This window comes from Thalassophryne amazonica, chromosome 6 (genome assembly GCF_902500255.1).
Source record: "Thalassophryne amazonica chromosome 6, fThaAma1.1, whole genome shotgun sequence".
Taxonomy (NCBI): Eukaryota; Metazoa; Chordata; class Actinopteri; order Batrachoidiformes; family Batrachoididae; genus Thalassophryne; species Thalassophryne amazonica.
Window position 1 is genome coordinate 93,098,298 of NC_047108.1, and position 24,994 is coordinate 93,123,291.

Genomic DNA, 24,994 nt, shown 5'->3' on the forward strand with positions numbered 1-24,994 from the left:
TTTATTTGGTATTTTTAAAAGATCTTGCCATCCTGTGAAGCTGTTTGCTGTTTTTAAAGCTGCTACTGTGTTGATTTTTTGTGTATAGCTGTTTGGAAAGTGCCACCAGAATTTCATTGCAGAAATGCATTGACAATAAACATGTATTCTATTTTATAGACTGTCTACTGTAGGGATGAACGAGTACACCATCTGTATATGTATCTGTTTAACCATCTAAATTATCTGTATCTGTACTTGTAGTGGGCATGGCCTAAACCAGAAGTGGGCATCCTTTAACCCAAAATGGCTAGGGCTTAAATCAGTACATTATTTTAAGTCTGAAATTGATATGGATTGACCAGAAGTTGCTATATTTATTGTGTATTTGCAAACTATTTACAGAACAGCCTCAAATTTAGATTCAAATCAGTGTTTTTGATCACAATACATAACAAGTTTTTATGAACTCAGAACATGAATATTCTTAAGTCTATGAGTGAATATTTACAGAACAGCCTCAGAATTGAATTTCAATGTTTTTTGATCACAATAGTAAAGGATATTAAGGAAAACCATTAAGGAAACCATAAAGGAAACATTTCACAGAACAAGTTTTTTTTATAAACTCAGAACATGAATATTCTTAATTGTATGAATGAATAACAGAACAGCATCAGAATTGACATTCAGTGTAGTAGGAAATTATGAACATCTAAGTATGCATGAACAAGAGTTGTCATACTCAACACAACTTCCTTTTTTTTAAATTTTATGATCAACTGTGATTTTTTTTTTCAATTATTAATTTATTTTTACTACCTAAAGTTCTTGGCATTTTTTTCCACACAAAGTTAAACAATATTGATTAAGGTGTGTGTGTGTGTGTGTGTGTGTGTGTGTGTGTGTGTGTGTGTGTGTGTGTGTGTGTGTGTGTGTGTGTGTGTGTGTGTGTGTGTGTGCACGTGTGTATGACCAGTGTTGCCACAGTTACTTTGAAAAAGTAATCTAATTACTGATTACTGATTACTCCTTGAAAAAGTAACTTAGTTACTTTACTGATTACTCAATTGTAAAAGTAACTAAGTTAGATTAAAAGTTACTTTTTTAGTTACTTTCCCCAGCTGCCGACAACAACCCACGTCAACATGACAATGATACCTGTTTTGCCAAAACTCACTTTATAGTCACCCTTTCTTGACTTCAATGAAAATAAATACTTGTTTAATAAAAAGTAAAATAAAGACCTCTTTCTTGACCTCATATTTAACTGTTGACAGCACTGTAACAGTAAAACTTGCAATTTCAAACCTACTGTTGTGTGGGCCGCTGAAGAGGAGGTACTGCTGACCCACCACCACCAGAGGGCACCCTGCCTGGAGTGCGGGCTCCAGGCACCAGAGGGCGCTGCCGCCTCACAGGAGCAGCCGGGGTGACAGCTGACACTCATCACCTATGACAGCTGTCACCACTCATCTGATCTGCATCGGTATATCAGCAAGACGTCATCTCCACCTCTTTGCCGAGATATCGTTCTACCGAGGAGGTAACGAACTCAGCCGTTGTGTTGTCTTTCAGACAGTGACTTTGTTGCTTGTGTTTTGACAGTGGTTGGTGAGTACTTGCAGCTGGAGACTGTACTGAACCCTTTTTTGATAAGTACTCACATTTTCCTGACAAGAGGTGGAGGTGGTTTTTTTCACCATCCGTGTTGCTGGGTGCAAACGCACCCACATCTAACTGTTTTTGTTCCTCGCCAGCAGTACCAGATCGGGCAAGCGGAGGCAGTGGCCACCTGGGAGTTCGGGACATGGCGGCTCCAGTATCCCCGGGGTTCGGTGGCGGAGGAAATCGTGTGGTTCCGGTTCTGCTTTGGACAGACGTCTTCTATCTTCGAGCCTGCCCACATGACACCTTTGTGAATTGACTTTATTATTTTCTATTGTGATCTGTCGTGCTTGTTGTGCTTATTTCACAACAGTAAAAGTGCTATTTGACTTCCTCCATTGTCCGTTCATTTGCGCCCCCTGTTGTGGGTCCGTGTTCCAACACTTTCACAACAGGATATCGTCAACCGGCTGTTGAACGGCCAATGGAAGAACAGGGCGTGCAGACGTCCGCAGGAGGAATGATCGGAGAGTTGCAGCGAATCCTCACCGCTTTCACGGCTCGGTTGGATCTAATGACCGAGCAGAACGTCCTCCTTAACCGCAGGGTGGAGGCTCTCGCCGCGCAGGTGGAAGCGCGCCCTCAGGGCGCTGCTGCGGCTCCCCCTCCTGTTGATCCTGTGCGCAACAGTGACGTTCCACAGGTCGTTCAACGACACCTCCCACCTTCCCCTGAAGCATACATAAGCCCTCTGGAGCCGTACGGGGGTTGTGTGGAGACGTGCGCGGACTTTCTTATGCAATGTTCGTTCGTCTTCGCACCACGTCCCGTCATGTACGCGACTGATGCTAGTAAGGTAGCTTATGTGATTAATCTGCTTTGCAGTAAGGCACGCGCTTGGGCTACAGCGCTCTGGGAGCAAAATTCACGGCTCCTTCTGATGTATGATGGGTTTGTGAGGGGATTCAGAACAGTGTTCGATCAACCAAATAGAGGAGAAATCGCTTCAGCCGTGCTGCTGTCAATGAGACAGGGGCGCCGGAGCGCAGCTGCTTATGCAGTCGACTTCCGCATCGCGGCTGCGAGGTCTGGCTGGAATAGCACTGCCCTCCGTGCCGCCTTCGTAAACGGACTATCGTTGGTCCTGAAGGAGCACCTGGTGGCTAAGGACGAACCGCAAGATTTGGACGGGCTTATTGATCTCGTTATACGATTAGACAATCGGTTAGAGGAACGCCGTCGGGAGCGAGGCGAAGGACGTGACCGGATACGCGCCGCCCCTCTCCCTTCCGGGTTCGAAAAGGGGCCGCCCTCCCCACGCTCTACAGCCGCAGCGCTTTGTGGGGCAACAGCTCCCCCTGTTGACGTTGTTAGGGAAACGCACAGGGCCAAAATGGGAAGGCTGATCCGTGGAGTTTTCTCTGCAGCTCAACAGAGCACACACAGAGAGACTGCCCCAAACGGCCAAAACGTCAAAACTCGCCCTTAGAGACTGGGCTAAGGGGGGGTCAAGACATTCAAGTGAGACACACACAAATTGCCACACGACTCCCAGTCACAATCCTGAGCGGGGATTTAACCCTTCAAGCCCGAGCACTGGTGGACACGGGGTCAGAAGGGAATCTGCTAGACAGCAGATGGGCAAAGGAGGTAGGGCTCCCTCTGGTGGCGCTTCCTTCGCCATTGCAGGTGCGGGCACTAGATGGCACCCTCCTCCCTTTACTCACACACAAGACACAACCAGTAACTCTGGTGGTGTCTGGAAACCACCGGGAGGAGATTGAGTTTTTTGTAACCCCTTCTACCTCCCGCGTGATTTTGGGCATCGCATGGATGTTAAAGCACAATCCCCGGATCGATTGGCCGTCTGGGGTGGTGGTTCAGTGGAGCGAAACCTGCCATCGGGTGTGTTTAGGATCCTCGGTTCCTCCCGGTTCCCAGGCTAAGGAGGAGGTCAAAGTCCCTCCCAATCTGACGGCAGTGCCAGTTGAGTACCACGATCTTGCTGACGTCTTCAGCAAGGATCTGGCACTCACCCTTCCCCCGCACCATCCGTACGATTGTGCCATTGATTTGGTTCCAGGCGCTGAGTTCCCGTCCAGCAGGCTGTACAACCTCTCACGACCTGAGCGCGAATCAATGGAGACCTACATCCGGGACTCATTAGCTGCCGGGCTGATCCGGAACTCCACCTCCCCGATGGGGGCAGGTTTCTTTTTTGTGGGCAAGAAAGATGGCGGACTTCGTCCATGTATTGATTACAGGGGGCTGAATGAGATTACGGTTCGCAACCGATACCCGTTGCCATTATTAGATTCCGTGTTCATCCCCCTGCATGGAGCCAAAATCTTTACTAAGCTGGATCTTAGAAATGCGTATCACCTGGTTCGGATCCGGAAGGGAGACGAATGGAAGACGGCATTCAACACCCCATTAGGTCACTTTGAGTACCTGGTCATGCCGTTCGGCCTTACCAACGCACCCGCGACGTTCCAAGCCTTGGTTAACGACGTCTTGCGGGACTTCCTGCACCGATTCGTCTTCGTATATCTGGACGATATTCTCATCTTTTCTCCGGATCCTGAGACCCATGTCCAGCATGTACGTCAGGTCCTGCAGCGGTTGTTAGAGAACCGGCTGTTTGTTAATGGCGAGAAGTGCGAGTTCCACCGCACTTCTTTGTCCTTCTTGGGGTTTATCATCTCCCCTAACTCCGTCGCTCCTGATCCAGCCAAGGTGGCGGCGGTGAGAGACTGGCCCCAACCCACCAGCCGTAGGAAGCTGCAACAGTTCCTCGGCTTTGCTAATTTCTACAGGAGGTTCATTAAGGGCTACAGTCAGGTAGTTAGCCCCCTGACAGCCCTGACCTCACCAAAAGTCCCCTTCACCTGGTCGGATCGTTGCGATGCTGCGTTCAAGGAGTTGAAACGGCGCTTCTCGTCTGCACCCGTTCTGGTGCAGCCCGATCCTAGTCGCCAGTTAGTGGTTGAAGTGGACGCCTCGGACTCAGGGATAGGAGCTGTGCTTTCCCAGAGCGGGAGGACCGATAAGGTCCTTCATCCGTGTGCCTATTTTTCCCGCAGGTTGACCCCGGCCAAACGGAACTATGACGTCGGCAATCGAGAACTCCTTGCGGTGAAAGAGGCTCTAGAAGAGTGGAGACATCTGTTGGAGGGAACGTCCATGCCATTCACGGTTTTCACTGACCACCGGAACCTGGAGTATATCAGGACCGCCAGGCGGCTGAACCCCAGGCAAGCCCGCTGGTCACTGTTCTTCGGCCGTTTTGACTTCCGGATCACCTACCGTCCCGGGACCAAAAACCAGAGATCGGATGCCTTGTCCTGGGTACATGAAGATGAAGTCAAAACGGAGTTGTCGGATCCACCGGAACCCACTATCGTGGCCACCCTCACCTGGGACGTAGAGAGAACCGTCCGGGAGGCCCTGGCACGAAGCCCGGACCCCGGAACTGGACCGAAGAACAGACTCTACGTCCCACCAGAGGCTAGGGCTGCAGTCCTGGACTTCTGTCACGGCTCCAAGCTCTCCTGTCATCCAGGGGTGCGAAGAACCGTGGCAGTTGTCCGGCAGCGCTTCTGGTGGGCGTCCCTAGAGGCCGACGTCCGTGACTATATCCAGGCCTGCACCACCTGCGCCAGGGGCAAGGCTGATCATCGCAGGGCTTCGGGACTGCTCCAGCCGCTGCCCGTGCCTCATCGCCCCTGGTCCCACATCAGCCTGGATTTTGTCACGGGCCTCCCACCGTCCCAGGGCAACACCACCATCCTCACGATAGTGGACCGATTCTCCAAGGCGGCCCACTTCGTGGCCCTCCCGAAGCTCCCGACGGCCCAGGAGACAGCGGACCTCCTGGTCCACCACGTCGTCCGGCTGCATGGGATTCCAACAGACATTGTATCCGATCGCGGTCCCCAGTTCTCCTCGCAAGTCTGGAGGAGCTTCTGCCGGGAACTGGGGGCCACGGTGAGTCTCTCATCCGGGTACCATCCCCAGACCAACGGGCAAGCAGAACGGGCCAATCAGGAGGTGGAACAGGCCCTGCGTTACATGACGGCCGCGCACCCGGCGGCCTGGAGTACCCATTTGGCCTGGATCGAGTATGCCCATAACAGCCAGGTGTCGTCAGCCACCGGCCTCTCACCTTTTGAGGTGTGTCTGGGGTACCAGCCTCCCTTGTTTCCGGTGGTTGAGGGAGAGGTCGGTGTGCCCTCGGTCCAGGCCCACCTACGGAAGTGCCGTCGGGTGTGGCGTGCTGCCCGTTCTGCTTTGCTGAGGGCCCGGATGAGGATGAAAGCCCATGCAGACCATCGGCGGACCCCGGCCCCTGCGTATCGGCCAGGGCAGGAAGTGTGGTTGTCAACAAAGGACATCCCCCTCCAAGTGGTCTCCCCAAAACTGCAGGATCGGTACATCGGCCCATTTAAAATCCTCAAGGTCATCAGTCCAGCCGCGGTGAGGCTTCAGCTTCCGGCCTCACTGCGGATCCATCCCGTTTTCCATGTGTCCCGGATTAAGCCACATCACTCCTCACCCCTCTGTACTCCGGGTCCGGCACCACCTCCTGCCCGGATCATCGATGGCGAGCCGGCTTGGACTGTGCGCCGGCTCTTAGATGTCCGTAGGATGGGCCGGGGCTTCCAGTATTTGGTGGACTGGGAGGGGTACGGACCCGAAGAACGCTCCTGGGTGAAGAGGAGCTTCATCCTGGACCCGGCCCTCCTGGCCGATTTCTACCGCCGCCACCCGGACAAGCCTGGTCGGGCGCCAGGAGGCGCCCGTTGAGGGGGGGGTCCTGTTGTGTGGGCCGCTGAAGAGGAGGTACTGTTGGCCCACCACCACCAGAGGGCACCCTGCCTGGAGTGCGGGCTCCAGGCACCAGAGGGCGCTGCCGCCTCACAGGAGCAGCCGGGGTGACAGCTGACACTCATCACCTATGACAGCTGTCACCACTCATCTGATCTGCATCGGTATATCAGCAAGACGTCATCTCCACCTCTTTGCCGAGATATCATTCTACCGAGGAGGTAACGAACTCAGCCGTTGTGTTGTCTTTCAGACAGTGACTTTGTTGCTTGTGTTTTGACAGTGGTTGGTGAGTACTTGCAGCTGGAGACTGTACTGAACCCTTTTTTGATAAGTACTCACATTTATTTATGACTTTATTATTTTCTATTGTGATCTGTCGTGCTTGTTGTGCTTATTTCACAACAGCAAAAGTGCTATTTGACTTCCTCCATTGTCCGTTCATTTGCGCCCCCTGTTGTGGGTCCGTGTTCCAACACTTTCACAACACCTACATTGTTTATAAATGTAACTATTAAATTCTAACATTTTTCTAACATTTAAATTCTCTCTAAACATTTTACTTGTCGAAATTATTATTATTTTAAGCAATATTAGTAGTTGTAGTAAAAAATGGCTTCAAAACTGGACCTTTAATCTAGGGGTGTTGGGGGGCACATCCCTGCCCCACGCCCCCATTCCATCTGCATTCGCCCCTGCTTTGGCGTTTGAGCACAAAGAATGGATAACATTTATTTATGCAGAAAACATGACCAGATTTACAGGTAAGAAAGTTTTATTGCGTTTTCACATCATGTGGTCCTCAGAAAGAGAGTTTAGGTGCATTTGAGTGGAGAATACTTAGTTGTTGACGCGTCGCGGAGGATCAGCTGTTTTTAACGAGACGATACGGAGCAGCTCAGCTCAGAATTCTAAATAAAGGAGGGAAAAAAGTATAAAAATGTCATTGTAAAGCTCAGTGCAGGTGTGCTGATCACCGCGCTTTAAGAGGTGAGGACGAGTCGAGCAGTTGCAAAAAACCGTGGATGAAAAGCTCACAGCTCACTGAAAGTGTGCAGTTCAGTCGAACCCCGACCTCCTGCCCACAGACCAAGTTTAATGCTGCTGTCGACCCACAATGAAAAATAATAGTAACGCACAGTGACTTGGAGAAGTAACTTTAATCTGATTACTGATTTGGAAAGATTAACGCGTTAGATTACTTGTTACTAAAAAAAAAAGTGGTCAGATTAGAGTAACCGGCATCACTGCGTATGACTGACTGTGTGTTATTTTTATGAACTGCAGTGAGAAAGTGTCAGATACTGCATGCAGCCATATTCAATAAAAATATTAATATAGGCTACTTTGTGTGTTCAGCTATTTGTGTGTATGTGTGTAAGTGGTCTGTAAGACTGTTGAATTTTTAATGATCTGTGTGAACTTGGTGATTCATGCAAACATCTAGTGATGGCAAACAGGGAAATATGTCAGCCTTGTTCACTGTATTCTTCTCAAAAGCACCACGTTCAGTATGAGCAACATTTTCCAACTGACTTTATATCACCAGCCAATCATAGAGCAAACAAACAGTTAAAAACAAATGACCAGAGTGGAGGCAGTGACCGACACGACATGAGCCATTTTCAGCTCTGTCTTGTCAAATGCACCGTGTACGATATGAAACGAGTTCAAGTAACTTTAAATATCATACAAACTGAAAAAGAGGCGAGCTGAAGAAAACTTAGGTGGAATCAAGCCAAGCACAGAGAGAGATCCTGTGTGTGTGTGTGTGTGTGTGTGTGTGTGTGTGTGTGTGTGTGTGTGTGTGTGTGTGTGTGTGTGTGAGAGAGAAGCTGCAGACAGACGTGTCTGTGTAGGGATGGACAGGTGCTGTGTGTGACTGGCCAATCACAGAGTGTGAAGACAGTCAGTCAGCCAATGAGAATTTTCCTTAAGCACAAGCACATATATTGATGAGTTTTATTTGTATCATGCTCATACTCATCAAAAATGCTTTATCTGTACCGGATACTCATCTGAAATGAGTATCCGGCTCAACCCTAGTCTACTGGTTGCCCATGTTTTGTAGATACAGCCATTCACGTTCTGACACAAATACAAGTGTTTTGCATCCAAATGCCAAAGGAATTTATTTTAAATATCATAATTCTTACAGAACTACAACTTCTTACTGAACAAAACAATAAATAAAGGGTTACATTACCTTTACAGTGGGATTATTAAGAGTTTCATGTGCCATATTTATGGGATGAAAGAAGGGGCCTTTATTGTCATTGCATATACATATATACAATGAAATGTGTTCTCTGCATTTAACGCATCCTTATTACAGTTAGACACAATCCAACCACTAGGAGCAGTGGGGAGCCACACTCCGGCACCCAGCAACCAACTCCAGATGTAGAGACGTTGCCTTGGTCAGCGGCAAAGAAAGGAGCAGACCCTAAATAAGCATGTTTTTGATTGTGTGAGGAAATCGGAGTGCCCGAAAGAAACCCACACAGACACGGGGAGAACATGCAAACTCCACACAGAAATGGCAGAAAGCGATCCCACGACCTTCTTGCTGTGCTGTGAGGCACCAGTGCTAACCACTAAGCCACTGTGCCACCATTTGTGACACACTTGTCCACGTTCTGCTTGTAGTGCCCCTAATCATCATCAGTGTTGCCAGATCCAGATTTGGTTTCCAGCTCAAAAGCTCTTCAAAAACACCAAAAAGCACACAAAACATATAACCATAAAAATCGAATTTATTTAATAGATAAATATTACACATGATGTTTTAAATGGTAAATGGACTGCATTTATATATAGCGGTTTTCCATCTGCATCAGACGCTCAAATCGCTTTACAAATAATGCCTCACATTCACCCCGATGTCAGGGTGCTGCCATACAAGGTACTCACTACACACCGGGAGCAACTAGGGGACCTTGCCCAGGGACGCAGAGTGATTTTCCAATCAGGCTGGGATTTGAACCGAGGATCCTCTGGTCTCAAGTTGAATCCTTTAACCACTAGACCATCACCTCCCCCTTTTAATTAAAATATTTTAACTGTTTCGCTTGTGGGCAGCACGGTGGCTTCATGGTTAGTACAATTGCTTCACAGCAAGAAGGTTGTGGGATTGTTTTGCTTGTTTTCCTCGTGCTTGTGTGCGTTCCCTCTGGGTGCTCAGACTTTCTCTCAATTCCAAAGACATGCAGGTTTGGTGAATTGGTGACTCTAAATTCGCTGTAGGTGTACGTGCATGTGTGAATGAATTTGTGGCTCAGCGATAGAATGGCGGTCCTGTCCAGGTTGTACCCTGCTTCACACCATATGACTGCTGGAATTGGCATCACCCCCCCGTGACACCTGATTGAACAAAATAGGTATAGAAAATGAATGTTCCACTTGGTTAGTGTGTTGTAAAAAGTAATGCAGCAGGAACACACCGTACCTCATTCCTTTTCCTTGTCACCCCCTACAGTACCTGTGCGACCCCCCCCCCCCCACACACACACACACACACTTTGACAACCACTGCCAGACAGCAATAACTAGTGGTCACTCAGAGACCCAACAGCTGTGTTTATCTGTCCTTAACTGTGCTAAATTTGCCATTTGGGGAGCAATTGCTATAAAGTAAAAAAAAAAAAAAACCTGTACCAGAATAAATGAGAGACATTATTAGAAATATTAATAAAACAGATCCTGGTTTCACATCTGCTTCAAAGTCCTAATGTACTGCCCATTTGTAGGAGATAATAATTCAGCCCTGTTTTATTTTTTAAAGTGGTTTGACAAATGCCACACTTGTAAACAAACACTACACATGATGTGACCGAGCAGGCAGAGCAGCCTGTTCTGTGACCGCAGGTCAGGTCCAGTGCTGTTATTCAGCAAATCTAAGTGTCGGCAATTTACAAAGGCTTGGGACTATTACCGATTGTGAATCACCGGAAAAATATCAAATGAGTTTCTGCAAGCACAAGGTCACTGATTGCAGGTATTTCTGTGTTTGGAAACGCCTGTCATTACTGGAGCTGTTCTGGGCGATGATGGTTGTCAAGCCTTGTCAGGTGGTGGTAATGTTCACATCCCACTTTACTCATTTGAACTGTTAAAGGAAATAGATGGACTCACATATTAAATTAGATCACTGTGGTAGTTGCTGTGCATCTACTCCAGTTGTGAAGCAATTCATGCACATTACTGAAATGTAGTCATCAGTGAAGCATGTGACACTTGTTGTGTACCACTCAGTTTAGGTTTGCAAGCCTGAAGAAATGATGAAGCCGCACTGGAACTATTAGACATTTATTTACAGGTTTCAGAAAAACAGCCGTCTAGTCTCTTCCTTCCTCTCCATCTCTACTTCTGCACCTTCGTTAATGTACTCAAAGAATGTTCCAGACACTACACTAACCATTAATTCCTTAGGAATATGCTTGTTTTTTTTTATTACAGATACACACAGGAAACAGTATTTTCTGAGACAGCTGTTCTCAGATTTAACGATACAATGTGTAGGATTTAGTGCCTTCTTATGGTGAGGTTTTGTGTGCTTCTTTGGTTATGTGGATTCATGCAACATGCAATATGTATGATCATCCATTTCAAAAAATTAAGATTGTCACTCTTATTTTTTCTTCAGTCTTCCAGCTACACTGCAAAATGTAAAAGCTGAAGCATGTTCTGTTTGGACTATTGTATCAATTTGACAGTACAACATGGTGGTCTCCATGAGGGACCCTGCTAATATGTAGATATGAAGAGCTAATTCTAAGATCATTAAAACACCCAATTAAAACATTCAAGGACCTGTGTCCCACTCTTGGGCCGACTGTGCTGGAAATTATTAATCTTTCTTTAACTTCTGGATCTGTTCCTAAATGTTTCAAATCTGCAGTGATTAAACCATTACTTAAGAAACATAATCTTGACCGTAGTGTATTGACAAACTATCGGCCGATATCAAATTGATCATTTTCTCTAAAATTCTTGAAAAAGTGGTGTCACGGCAGCTCGTAGACTATCTTACTGAGAATAATCTCTTTGAGCCACTGCAGTCTACTTTTAGAAAATATCATTCCACAGAGACGGCTCTCACTAAAGTGGTGAATGATCTTCTGCTTACAATGGATTTGGACACCACTACGGTTCTGTTGCTGTTAGATCTCAGTGTTGCATTTGATACAGTGGATCATCATATTCTACTTGATAGGCTAGAAAATCATTTTGGGATTACTGGGAGTGCACTTGCATGGCTAACGTCATACTTGACCAGTCGTTCTCACTGTGTTTTGTACAGTAACACTACCTCTAACCTTATTGACATGAAATTTGGGGTTCCATAGGGGTCTGTCTTAGGCCCCCTGCTTTTCTCCATTTATATAGCACCCCTTGGGCACATATTGCTGTGTTTTGGGATTACTTTTCACTGCTATGCAGATGATACTCAGTTATACATGCCGATAACTGCTGGTAATCTCGCTCACATAAAATCCTTAGAAGATTGCCTTGCAGTAGTGAGAAGTTGGATGTCTAGAAACTTCCTACTTTTAAACTCTGATAAGACTGAAATGATGGTTCTTGGTCCAGTGAAACATCGGCATCAATTTGAGCAGTTAACGCTCAGCCTCGGCTCGTGTGTCATACATCACACTGACAAAGTGAGGAACCTTGGGGTAATTTTTGATCCTTCGTTGTCCTTTGTCCTCCACATTAGAAATATTACTAGGACTGCTTTCTTCCACCTGCGAAATATAGCGAAGATTCGTCCCATCCTGTCTATGGCTGATGCTGAGACCCTGATCCATGCATTTATCTCTTCTAGATTGGACTACTGCAATGTTCTATTTTCTGGTTTACCGCAGTCTAGCATTAGGGGTCTCCAATTGGTTCAAAATGCTGCAGCCAGACTGTTGACACAAGGCAGAAAGTTCGACCACATTGCACCCATTTTACCTAGCTGACCTAATTAAACCTTACGTACAAGCCCGGGCTTTACGTTCTCAGGGTGCAGGACTATTTTGTGTCCCTAAGGTGAGTAAGAAGTCTGCGGGTCACAGAGCTGTCTCTTATCGTGCCCCTGTTCTGTGGAATGATCTCCCTGCGTCAATAAAACAGATTCTGTGGAGACTTTCAAGTCCAGACTTCAGACGCATTTATTTTCCCTTTCATATGGCTAGCATACGGTACAGTTTTGTTTTATGGTTTTTACTCTTTTAATTCATTTATTAGTAATTGGAGTGAGCTGCGGCCTCAACTTTACCTAAATTCTGGGTCTTTTAGTGAAGTTTAGGGCTAGTGGCCGGTGATCACCTTAATATTTCTCTGTTTGTCTTGTTGTTTAATGCTGGCAAATTATACAGCATTTTTTGTCTTTCTGATGCCTGATTCTGTTTTTTCTCTCTGTTTAAGGTGCAGCTCCATCCAGAGATGAGAGATATATTCGTGTTGGCGATCCTCCTGTCCTGTGCGGCAATAGCATTTCTTGTATATTCGTCCATGAATTGTTCTGTGAATTGTTCTGTAATTTATGTTTGTAGCATGGCCCAAGCAGAGGGTCACCCCTTTTGAGTCTGGTCTGCTTGAGGTTTCTTCCTCAGAGGGAGTTTTTCCTTACCACTGTTACTGTTGGGGGTTGGTAAGGTTAGACCTTACCTGTCTGAAGTGCTTTGAGGCAACTCTGTTGTGATTTGGCGCTATATAAATGAAAATAAATTGAATTGAAATTGAATTGAAATTCAAACAGCCAGTTTGTTGTGGTTAATTATCATGCTACAGCTGTGATGATCATAATGTCTCACATACATTATATATCCCATGGGAGGTGATGACAGTGTCTCTGTTAAATTAGGTCCATCATGGACATAACAGGCTGTCCATACTGTATGTGCGCACTGCACTGGACAGTGATCACACTGCACTCCCACCACCATTCCAGCTTTTGCCACCTCGACCGCACCTCGACTGTGATGTCACATAGACTACATTCGGCCTGGCTGGACCCGGCTGTTGTGAGTGCACTGCGATTGCTTTTGGACGTCTTTGGATTCCACCTCAACTTTGGCCGAGTGTGGTTTGGATGGCCAATTGGCCGTCATTCGCCTTCATTTGGCCTGTAGTGTGAAGGCTGGCTTGGTCAGGATATTTAGTCAGGATTCGACGTGGCTGAACAATTTGCACGGCCTCTCGACCACAGTCTGAATAGTCCGACTTGCGTATAACTTGCCGTATGAATGTTGTGACTGCAGTCAGATAGCAGTACATCTGCATATCGACCACCGGTCAATTGGGTTTCCAATGTGAGCTCGACGCAAATGTGGTGTGCATGTGCTGTGGCCGAACGGATGTGCTGACTGCTGTGAGACTGCTGTATGAGGCATTTGAGTGCAGTTCGAATTTGCACAACTGTTATGCGAATCCTTTGTGCGCCATTCAGCTTCATTTGTGCTTTGTGTGAAGGGGCCTTTACACCCTGTAGCTTTAAGAACACTGTGGTCTAGTTTAAAATCTGAAAGTCTTCTGCTACTCACCAAAAGCATTAATCACAGTTAAGACTGACAAAAGAGGCTAAGACAAAGCACGGATAGGCATTAAGCATTGTCAGAGAATGAGAGACCCACTTGTCCTTTTGCTATCCTGACTTGTCCAATGTCGGCGGGTTTGTTTTTTCATTCAGTGTTCTCATACTAGTCTCATACTCTGGTTTCTTCCTGTGTTATCTCTTTTGTTAATCCTTCTTCTTTGTCTTTCGGCTGTTCCCGTTAGGGGTCGCCACAGCAGATCAATCGTTTCCATCTCACCCTGTCCTCTGTATCTTCCTCTGTCACACCAACCACCTGCATGTCCTCTCTCAGCACATCCATGAACCTCCTCTTTGGTCTCCCTCTTCTCCTCCTGCCTGGTGGCTCCATCCTCAGCATCCTTCTCCCTGTATACCCTGGGTCCCTCCTCTGCACATGTCCAAACCATCTCAATCTCGCCTCTCTGACTTTGTCTCCAAACCGTCCCACCTGAGCTGTCCCTCTGATATGTTCATTCCTAATCTTGTCCATTCTTGTCACTCCCAAAGAGAATCTCAACATCTTCAGCTCTGCCACCTCCAGCTCTACCTCCTGTCTTTTTGTTAGTGCCACTGTCTCTAAACCATACAACATAGCTGGTCTCACTACTGTTTTGTAAACTTTCCCCTTCACTCTTGCTGATATTCTTCGGTCACAAATCACTCCTGCCACCTTTCTCCACCCACTCCACCCTGCCTGCACTCTCTTCTTCACCTCTCTACCACACTCTCCATTACTTTGAACAGTTGACCCCAAATATTTAAACTCATCTACTTTCACCACTTCTACTCCTTGTAACTGCACTATTCCACTGGGCTCCCTCTCATTCACACACATGTACTCAGTCTTGCTTCTACTGACTTTCATTCCCCTTCTCTCCAAAGCATATCTCCACTTCTCCAGACTAGACTCAACTTGCTCTCTACTCTCACTACAGATCACAATGTCATCTGCAAACATCATAGTCCATGGGGACTCCTGTCTGATCTCATCTGTCAACCTGTCCATCACCACTGCAAACAAGAAAGGACTCAGAGCTGATCCTTGGTGTAATCCCACCTCCACCTTGAATGAGTCTGTCATTCCAACTGCACATCTCACCGCTGTCACACTATTCTTGTACATGTCCTGTACTACCCTAACATACTTCTCTGCCACTCCAGACTTCCTCATACAATGCCACAACTCTTCTCTTGGCACCCTATCATAAGCTTTTTCTAAGTCCACAAACACACAATGTAACTCTTTCTGTCCTTCTCTGTACTTTTCCAACAGTATTCTCAGAGCAAACATTGCATCTGTAGTGCTCTTTTTCGGCATGAAACCATATTGCTGCTCACAGATCTTCACCTGTTTTCTAAGCCTAGCTTCTACTACTCTTTCCCATAACTTCATGCTGTGGCTGATCAGCTTTATGCCTCTGTAGTTACTGCAGCTCTGCACATCACCCTTGTTCTTGAAAATAGGAACCAGCACACTTCGTCTCCACTCCTCAGGCATCCTCTCACTTTCCAAAATTTTATTAAACAATCTGGTTAGAAACTCTACTGCCATCTCTCCTAGACATTTCCATGCCTCCATTGGAATGTCATCTGGACCAACTGCCCTTCCACTCTTCATCCTCTTCATAGCAGCCCTCACTTCTTCCTTGCTAATCTCTTTTACTTCCTGATTTACTCTCACCACATCATCCAGCCTTTTCTCTCGCTCATTTTCTTTATTCATCAGCTCTTCGAAATATTCCCTCCACCTTCTCAGCACACACTCACTTGTCAGCACATTACCATGTGCATCTTTTACCACCCTAACCTGCTGCACATCCTTTCCAGCTCTGTCCCTTTGTCTGGCCAATTGGTACAAGTCCTTTTCTCCTTCCTTACTATTCAACTTCTTGTACAGCTCGCAATATGCCTTTTCCTTTGCTTTTGCCACTTCTCTTCTCGCGTTACGCCGCATCTCCTTGTACTCCTGTCTACTTTCTTCATCTCTCCGACTATCCCAAAACTTTTTCGCCAACCTCTTTCTCCTTATGCTTTCCTGGACCTCTTCATTCCACCACCAAGTCTCCTTGTCTTCCTTCCACTGTCCAGATGACATACCCAGTACTGCCCTAGCTGTCTCCCTCACCACATCTGCAGTACTCTTCCAATTGTCCAAAATTGCTTCCCCTCCAACTAGTGCTTCTCTCACCTGCTCGCTAAATTTCACACAACAGTCTTCCTCCTTCAGCTTCCACCATCTGATCCTTTGTTGAGCTCTCACTCTCTTCTTCTTCTTTACCTCTAAAGTCATCCTACAAACAACCATCCTATGCTGTTTAGTGACACTCTCTCCTGCTACCACCTTACAGTCTGTGATTTCTTTTAGCTTGCATCTCCTATAAAGAATGTAGTCCACCTGTGTGCACCTTCCTCCACTTTTATATGTTACCCTGTGCTCCTCCCTTTTCTTAAAGTAGGTATTCACCACAGCCATTTCCATCCTTTTTGCAAAATCAACTACTATCTGTCCTTCCCCATTTCTATCCTTGATACCATATCTACCCATTACTTCCTCATCACCTCTGTTCCCTTCACCAACATGCCCATTGAAGTCCGCTCCTATCACCACTCTTTCATGCTTGGGCACACTCTCCACCACCTCATCTAACACACTCCAGAAATCTTCTTTCTCCTTCATCTCACAACCTACCTGTGGGGCATATGCACTGATGATATTCATCATCACCCCTTCAATTTCCAACTTCACACTCATCACCCTGTCAGACACTCACTTAACCGCCAACACACTTTTAACATACTCTTCCTTTAAAATGACCCCAACACCATTTCACTTTCTGTCCTCACCATGGTACAACAACTTGTACCCACCGCCGATGCTCCTGCTCTTACTTCCCTTCCACTTGGTCTCTTGCACACACAATATGTCTACCTTTCTCCTCTCCATCATATCAGCCAGCTCTCTCCCTTTACCAGTCATACTACCAACATTCAAAGTCCCCACTCTCATTTCCACCCTTCTAGTTTTCTTCTTCTCCCGCTGTTTGTGGCAACGTTTTCCTCCTCTTCTTCGTCATCGTCTTCGCCCAGCAGTAGCCCAATTTCCACCGGCACCCTGTTGGGCAATAGCACCAATTTTCATAAACCAATAAATTTTCTTTTAAATTACATTTATTATTTTAATAAAAAGTGTAGAAAACTATTTTCTTTTCACAATATAATTTTTTTTTTCTTTTTAACAGGCCAAGCAGCATATATATTGATTCCTTCAGGTTTTTTTTGACCAACTGCCTGACTGTGTTAATCTCCTGAAGCCTAGCCTAAACAATGCGTAAAACAATACATCATCAAGATTTATTCCTTCTTCAGTAACTGAACATGCCCAATTTGGCAATATCGTAAGGGATCTGTGTTGTCTGATCCTGGACAATCAGACTAGCGTTAATATCAAAGGCTGACAAACTATAGTGTGTATATAGTGTATAAAGTATATCCTGCATTGTGAAAGTATTCACTGTTTTGTGCTTTTGCATATTTTAATGTGTTCATGCCATTTTATTAAAAAAAAAGTAATTCAGGCTTCTCCATATTAAAATTTCTAAAATGACCCTCCTTAAACTCAAATTGAAAGCAAACCTCTACAACTTGATATAAATTAAATAAAAATATCAAAGCCAAGATGATGGGTTGCATAAATTATGATAAAAGCATTTTAACATCAAAGGCTTTCTGCTGTGAACCTCACAATTCACTAACTTAAAGAAACTAGACTTCATCATCACCACCATCAACATCATCTGTGGATTCCTCAGGCTGTGGCTGGACAGCAAACTGGACTGGACAACCCGTACCAACCAACAGGCTGTACTTTCTGAGGATGTTGCGGTCGTTTAACATTCCCCACTCGACGACACACCCGACGAGGATCAAACTCTGGTTATTGGCGACTCTGTTTTGCGAAATGTGAAGTTAGCGACACCAGCAACCATAGTCAATTGTCTTCCGGGGGCCAGAGCAGGCGACATTGAAGGAAATTTGAAACTGCTGGCTAAGGCTAAGCGTAAATTTGGTAAGATTGTAATTCACGTCGGCAGTAATGACACCCGGTTACGCCAATCGGAGGTCACTAAAATTAACATTAAATCGGTGTGTAACTTTGCAAAAACAATGTCGGACTCTATAGTTTTCTCTGGGCCCCTCCCCAATCAGACCGGGAGTGACATGTTTAGCCGCATGTTCTCCTTGAATTGCTGGCTGTCTGAGTGGTGTCCAAAAAATGAGGTGGGCTTCATAGATAATTGGCAAAGCTTCTGGGGAAAACCTGGTCTTGTTAGGAGAGACGGCATCCATCCCACTTTGGATGGAGCAGCTCTCATTTCTAGAAATCTGGCCAATTTTCTTAAATCCTCCAAACCGTGACTATCCAGGGTTGGGACCAGGAAGCAGAGTTGTAGTCTTACACACCTCTCTGCAGCTTCTCTCCCCCTGCCATCCCCTCTTTACCCCATCCCCGTGGAGACGGTGCCTGCTCCCAGACTACCAATAACCAGCAAAAATCTATTTAAGCATAAAAATTCAAAAAGAAAAAATAATATAGCACCTTCAACTGCACCACAGACTAAAACAGTTAAATGTGGTCTATTAAACATTAGGTCTCTCTCTTCTAAGTCCCTGTTGGTAAATGATATAATAATTGATCAACATATTGATTTATTCTGCCTTACAGAAACCTGGTTACAGCAGGATGAATATGTTAGTTTAAATGAGTCAACACTCCCGAGTCACACTAACTGTCAGAATGTTCATAGCACGGGCCGGGGCGGAGGATTAGCAGCAATCTTCCATTCCAGCTTATTAATTAATCAAAAACCCAGACAGAGCTTTAATTCATTTGAAAGCTTGACTCTTAGTCTTGTCCATCCAAATTGGAAGTCCCAAAAACCAGTTTTATTTGTTATTATCTATCGTCCACCTGGTCGTTACTGGGAGTTTCTCTGTGAATTTTCAGACCTTTTGTCTGACTTAGTGCTTAGCTCAGATAAGATAATTATAGTGGGCGATTTTAACATCCACACAGATGCTGAGAATGACAGCCTCAACACTGCATTTAATCTATTATTAGACTCTATTGACTTTGCTCAAAAAGTAAATGAGTCCACCCACCACTTTAATCATATCTTAGATCTTGTTCTGACTTATGGTATGGAAATAGAAGACTTAACAGTATTCCCTGAAAACTCCCTTCTGTCTGATCATTTCTTAATAACATTTACATTTACTCTGATGGACTACCCAGCAGTGGGGAATAAGTTTCATTACACTAGAAGTCTTTCAGAAAGCGCTGTAACTAGGTTTAAGGATATGATTCCTTCTTTATGTTCTCTAATGCCATATACCAACACAGTGCAGAGTAGCTACCTAAACTCTGTAAGTGAGATAGAGTATCTCGTCAATAGTTTTACATCCTCATTGAAGACAACTTTGGATGCTGTAGCTCCTCTAAAAAAGAGAGCTTTAAATCAGAAGTGCCTGACTCCGTGGTATAACTCACAAACTCGTAGCTTAAAGCAGATAACCCGTACGTTGGAGAGGAAATGGCGTCTCACTAATTTAGAAGATCTTCACTTAGCCTGGAAAAAGAGTCTGTTGCTCTATAAAAAAAGCCCTCCGTAAAGCTAGGACATCTTTCTACTCATCACTAATTGAAGAAAATAAGAACAACCCCAGGTTTCTTTTCAGCACTGTAGCCAGGCTGACAAAGAGTCAGAGCTCTATTGAGCTGAGTATTCCATTAACTTTAACTAGTAATGACTTCATGACTTTCTTTACTAACAAAATTTTAACTATTAGAGAAAAAATTACTCATAACCATCCCAAAGACGTATCGTTATCTTTGGCTGCTTTCAGTGATGCCGGTATTTGGTTAGACTCTTTCTCTCCGATTGTTCTGTCTGAGTTATTTTCATTAGTTACTTCATCCAAACCATCAACATGTTTATTAGACCCCATTCCTACCAGGCTGCTCAAGGAAGCCCTACCATTATTTAATGCTTCGATCTTAAATATGATCAATCTATCTTTGTTAGTTGGCTATGTACCACAGGCTTTTAAGGTGGCAGTAATTAAACCATTACTTAAAAAGCCATCACTTGACCCAGCTATCTTAGCTAATTATAGGCCAATCTCCAACCTTCCTTTTCTCTCAAAAATTCTTGAAAGGGTAGTTGTAAAACAGCTAACTGATCATCTGCAGAGGAATGGTCTATTTGAAGAGTTTCAGTCAGGTTTTAGAATTCATCATAGTACAGAAACAGCATTAGTGAAGGTTACAAATGATCTTCTTATGGCCTCGGACAGTGGACTCATCTCTGTGCTTGTTCTGTTAGACCTCAGTGCTGCTTTTGATACTGTTGACCATAAAATTTTATTACAGAGATTAGAGCATGCCATAGGTATTAAAGGCACTGCGCTGCGGTGGTTTGAATCATATTTGTCTAATAGATTACAATTTGTTCATGTAAATGGGGAATCTTCTTCACAGACTAAAGTTAATTATGGAGTTCCACAAGGTTCTGTGCTAGGACCAATTTTATTCACTTTATACATGCTTCCCTTAGGCAGTATTATTAGACGGTATTGCTTAAATTTTCATTGTTACGCAGATGATACCCAGCTTTATCTATCCATGAAGCCAGAGGACACACACCAATTAGCTAAACTGCAGGATTGTCTTACAGACATAAAGACATGGATGACCTCTAATTTCCTGCTTTTAAACTCAGATAAAACTGAAGTTATTGTACTTGGCCCCACAAATCTTAGAAACATGGTGTCTAACCAGATCCTTACTCTGGATGGCATTACCCTGACCTCTAGTAATACTGTGAGAAATCTTGGAGTCATTTTTGATCAGGATATGTCATTCAAAGCGCATATTAAACAAATATGTAGGACTGCTTTTTTGCATTTACGCAATATCTCTAAAATCAGAAAGGTCTTGTCTCAGAGTGATGCTGAAAAACTAATTCATGCATTTATTTCCTCTAGGCTGGACTATTGTAATTCATTATTATCAGGTTGTCCTAAAAGTTCCCTAAAAAGCCTTCAGTTAATTCAAAATGCTGCAGCTAGAGTACTGACGGGGACTAGAAGGAGAGAGCATATCTCACCCATATTGGCCTCTCTTCATTGGCTTCCTGTTAATTCTATGTAGAATCGAATTTAAAATTCTTCTTCTTACTTATAAGGTTTTGAATAATCAGGTCCCTTCTTATCTTAGGGACCTCATAGTACCATATCACCCCAATAGAGCGCTTCGCTCTCAGACTGCAGGCTTACTTGTAGTTCCTAGGGTTTGTAAGAGTAGAATGGGAGGCAGAGCCTTCAGCTTTCAGGCTCCTCTCCTGTGGAACCAGCTCCCAATTCGGATCAGGGAGACAGACACCCTCTCTACTTTTAAGATTAGGCTTAAAACTTTCCTTTTTGCTAAAGCTTATAGTTAGGGCTGGATCAGGTGACCCTGAACCATCCCTTAGTTATGCTGCTATAGACTTAGACTGCTGGGGGGTTCCCATAATGCACTGAGTGTTTCTTTCTCTTTTTGCTCTGTATGCACCACTCTGCATTTAATCATTAGTGATTGATCTCTGCTCCCCTCCACAGCATGTCTTTTTCCTGGTTCTCTCCCTCAGCCCCAACCAGTCCCAGCAGAAGACTGCCCCTCCCTGAGCCTGGTTCTGCTGGAGGTTTCTTCCTGTTAAAAGGGAGTTTTTCCTTCCCACTGTAGCCAAGTGCTTGCTCACAGGGGGTCGTTTTGACCGTTGGGGTTTTACATAATTATTGTATGGCCTTGCCTTACAATATAAAGCGCCTTGGGGCAACTGTTTGTTGTGATTTGGCGCTATATAAAAAAATTGATTGATTGATTGATCTGCAGGAAACTCTTGTGAATGCTCTACCAGTCCATAGTAGCCAGTGTCCTCTTTTACACTGTGGTGTGCCGGGGGGCAACACATCCAAGGACACATCCAGGTGGACAAACTGATCAGGTGGGCTGGCTCTGTGGTTGGCATGAAGCTGGACTCTCTGGTGACGGTGGCAGAGAAGAGAACACTGGATAAACTGCTGGACATTATGGATGATGCCAGTCACCCTCTGCACACCGTCATCAGCAAACAGAAGAGTCTCTTCTGCCACAGACTGCTCCTTCCCAAGTGCAGGACCAACAGACAGAAAAACTCCTTTGTCCCTCGGGCCATCAGACTGTACAACTCATCATTCAGGGGGAGGAGGAGTAACAGGAAGACAGAGGACGGGAATCAGAGGAACAGTAGTAGCCAGTAAACCAGTATTGATGAGTATGTCTGGTATTTATATTGTGTATATATATTTATATTTACAAACTGTTTTTCTTTTTTCCTTTCACTTTTAATGCTCTGTGTGCTTCTTACCCTGTGCGCTGCTATACAATTCTGCTGGAACCTCAATTTCCCTGAGGGAGTCTTCCCAAAGGATCAATGAAGTTCTGTCTAATCTATTCTATTCAAATCTAATCTAATCATCATCTAATCTAATCATCAACTCCATCACCATCATCACCATCACCAAACATCATCATCTTCATTATCACCATCTTATCATCATCATTATCATTATCATCATTATCATCACTCCTCATGTCAGTAGGTAGATGATGCTGTAACATTGTTTCTCCAAGTGTCTCTGTCTATGGTAGGGTGACCATATTTTGACTACTGAAAACCCAGGACACTGCTTGGCAATGAGATACTCGAAGTTTACTTAAAGATGCCTTATAATTTCAATACATTTAAAGCAAGTCTGTATGGATAGAAAATTGTTATATTACAAAATACTATGTATAACCAAAGACACAAATTCAGACTAGCTTCTCAGAGAAACCAGGACATGTCCTGGGAAAACAGAATGTTTGGTCACCCTAATCTCTGCCTGCTTTTCTGACATCACCCATCATTAATTGGAAGTCTCGAAACATTGTGTGGCATCGATTTCCAATGATGTTAACGCATGTGTTTAGTTAATGGCAACTGAAGTTTTAAAAAAAGTATTGGAATGAAAATTCAGCTTTGGAAAGCTTTCAGTAAGAAAGTACATCTCTCTCTCTCTCTCTCTCTCTCTCTCTCTCTCTCTCTCTCTCTCTCTCTCTCTCTCTCTCTCGCACTCAAAAGGGTGTGTGTGTGTGTGGGGAGCTTTACTGCTAAATACTGACGTGTTGTTGAATTACTGAACACTTTGGGGTGAAATTTTCTCTACTAACTTCCGTGCAATCCTGTCTGACCACCCACTGTGCAAAAGACTGTGACATGTTTAATGTAAAATAATGAGACGCTTCGAAATATTAAGTATAAATAAGGAAAATGTGGGTTTACTTTGTTTTGCCTTTACTTTATTTTGCCTTTAAAGTTTCTCTGTGATTCACAGGGCAAACAGGATTACTGAGTCAGGCAGTGAGTCAGTCCTCAAAATTTCAGGAAATTACTCTATAAAAAACACAATGGTGAGTACTGTTGCCTCAGAGCAAGAATGTCGTGAGATTGCTTCCCACCTGGGCCTTTCTGTGTGGAGTTTGCATGTTCTTCCCATGTTCGCATGAGTTCCCTCTGGGTGCTCCGGCCTTCTCACACTTTCAAAGACATACAGGTTAGGTGAATTGGTGAGTCGAAATTGGCCGCAGGTGTGGCCCTGCCGTAAACTGGCGTCCTGTCCAGGGTGTACCCGCATCAATCTATGTCTGCTGGGATAGGCTCCAGCCCCCATGACAGTAACCCTTAATTGGAGTAAGTGGATACAGGAAATAAATGAATGAGCAAAGTTCATAAAAACTAGCACACGACAACACAAGATAAAACACAGACAGGTATTCTACTCGATAGGCTGGAGAATCATTTTGGGATTAATGACAATGCCCTTGCATTGTTGACATCATACCTGACCAGTCGTTCTCACTGTTTTGTACAATAACAATACCTCTAACCTTAGTGACATGAAATTTGGGGTTCCACAGGGGTCCGTCTTAGGCCCCTTGCTTTTCTCCCTTTAGATAGCACCCCTTAGGCACATATTGCGGCGTTTTGGGATTACCTTTCATTGCTATGCTGATGCAGTCCAGTCTCATGTTTTTTGTTTTTTTTTCGTGGGTTTTTTAAGTCACTATTACTAACCCTACTCCTACCCCAACCCTAACCTTAAGCATAACCTAATCCTACTCCTTCCCCCAACGCTAACCATAAGCACGCCCTTTTAATTTTGTGCAGCCATCACAGAATGAATTAGAATGAATTTGTGTTGCCGTGATGAAAACGTTGTGTGAATTGTTTTGTAATTTGTGTCTGTAGCATGGCCCAAGCAGAAGGTCACCCCTTTGAGTCTGGTCTGCTTGAGGTTTCTTCCTCAGATGGAGTTTTTCCTTACTATTGTCGCCTGTGTGCTTGCTCTGGGGGTTGGTAAGATTAGACCTTACTTGTGTGAAGCACCTTGAGGCAACTTTGTTGTGATTTGGCGCTATATAAATGAAAAGAAATTGAAAGTGAAATTCTTTGTTGTTTGTTGTGGTTAATTGCAGGGTCCTGGTGGCTATTGCAGGCCATTGTTGTTATACTTTAGGTGATAAACTGGCATAATTTATTTTAGATAGTCCTACAAACATTCTGTTTTAATTTTTGTTTTGAGAGACATGTTGGTTGTGGTCACTCGATCTGCCAGCTTTGTTTTCACAAGAATATTCGAGGTCTGTTAGAAAAGTATCCGACCTTTTTATTTTTTTCAAAAACCATATGGATTTGAATCACATGTGATTGCATCAGCCAAGCTTGAACCTTCGTGCACATGCGTGAGTTTTTTCACGCCTGTCGGTTGCGTCATTCGCCTGTGAGCAGGCTTTAAGTGAGGTATGGTCCACCCCTCTCGTCGTTTTTTTATTGCGAATAAATGTCTGAACGATTTGGAGCTTTGCTGCATCAATTTTTTTCCAGAAACTGTGAG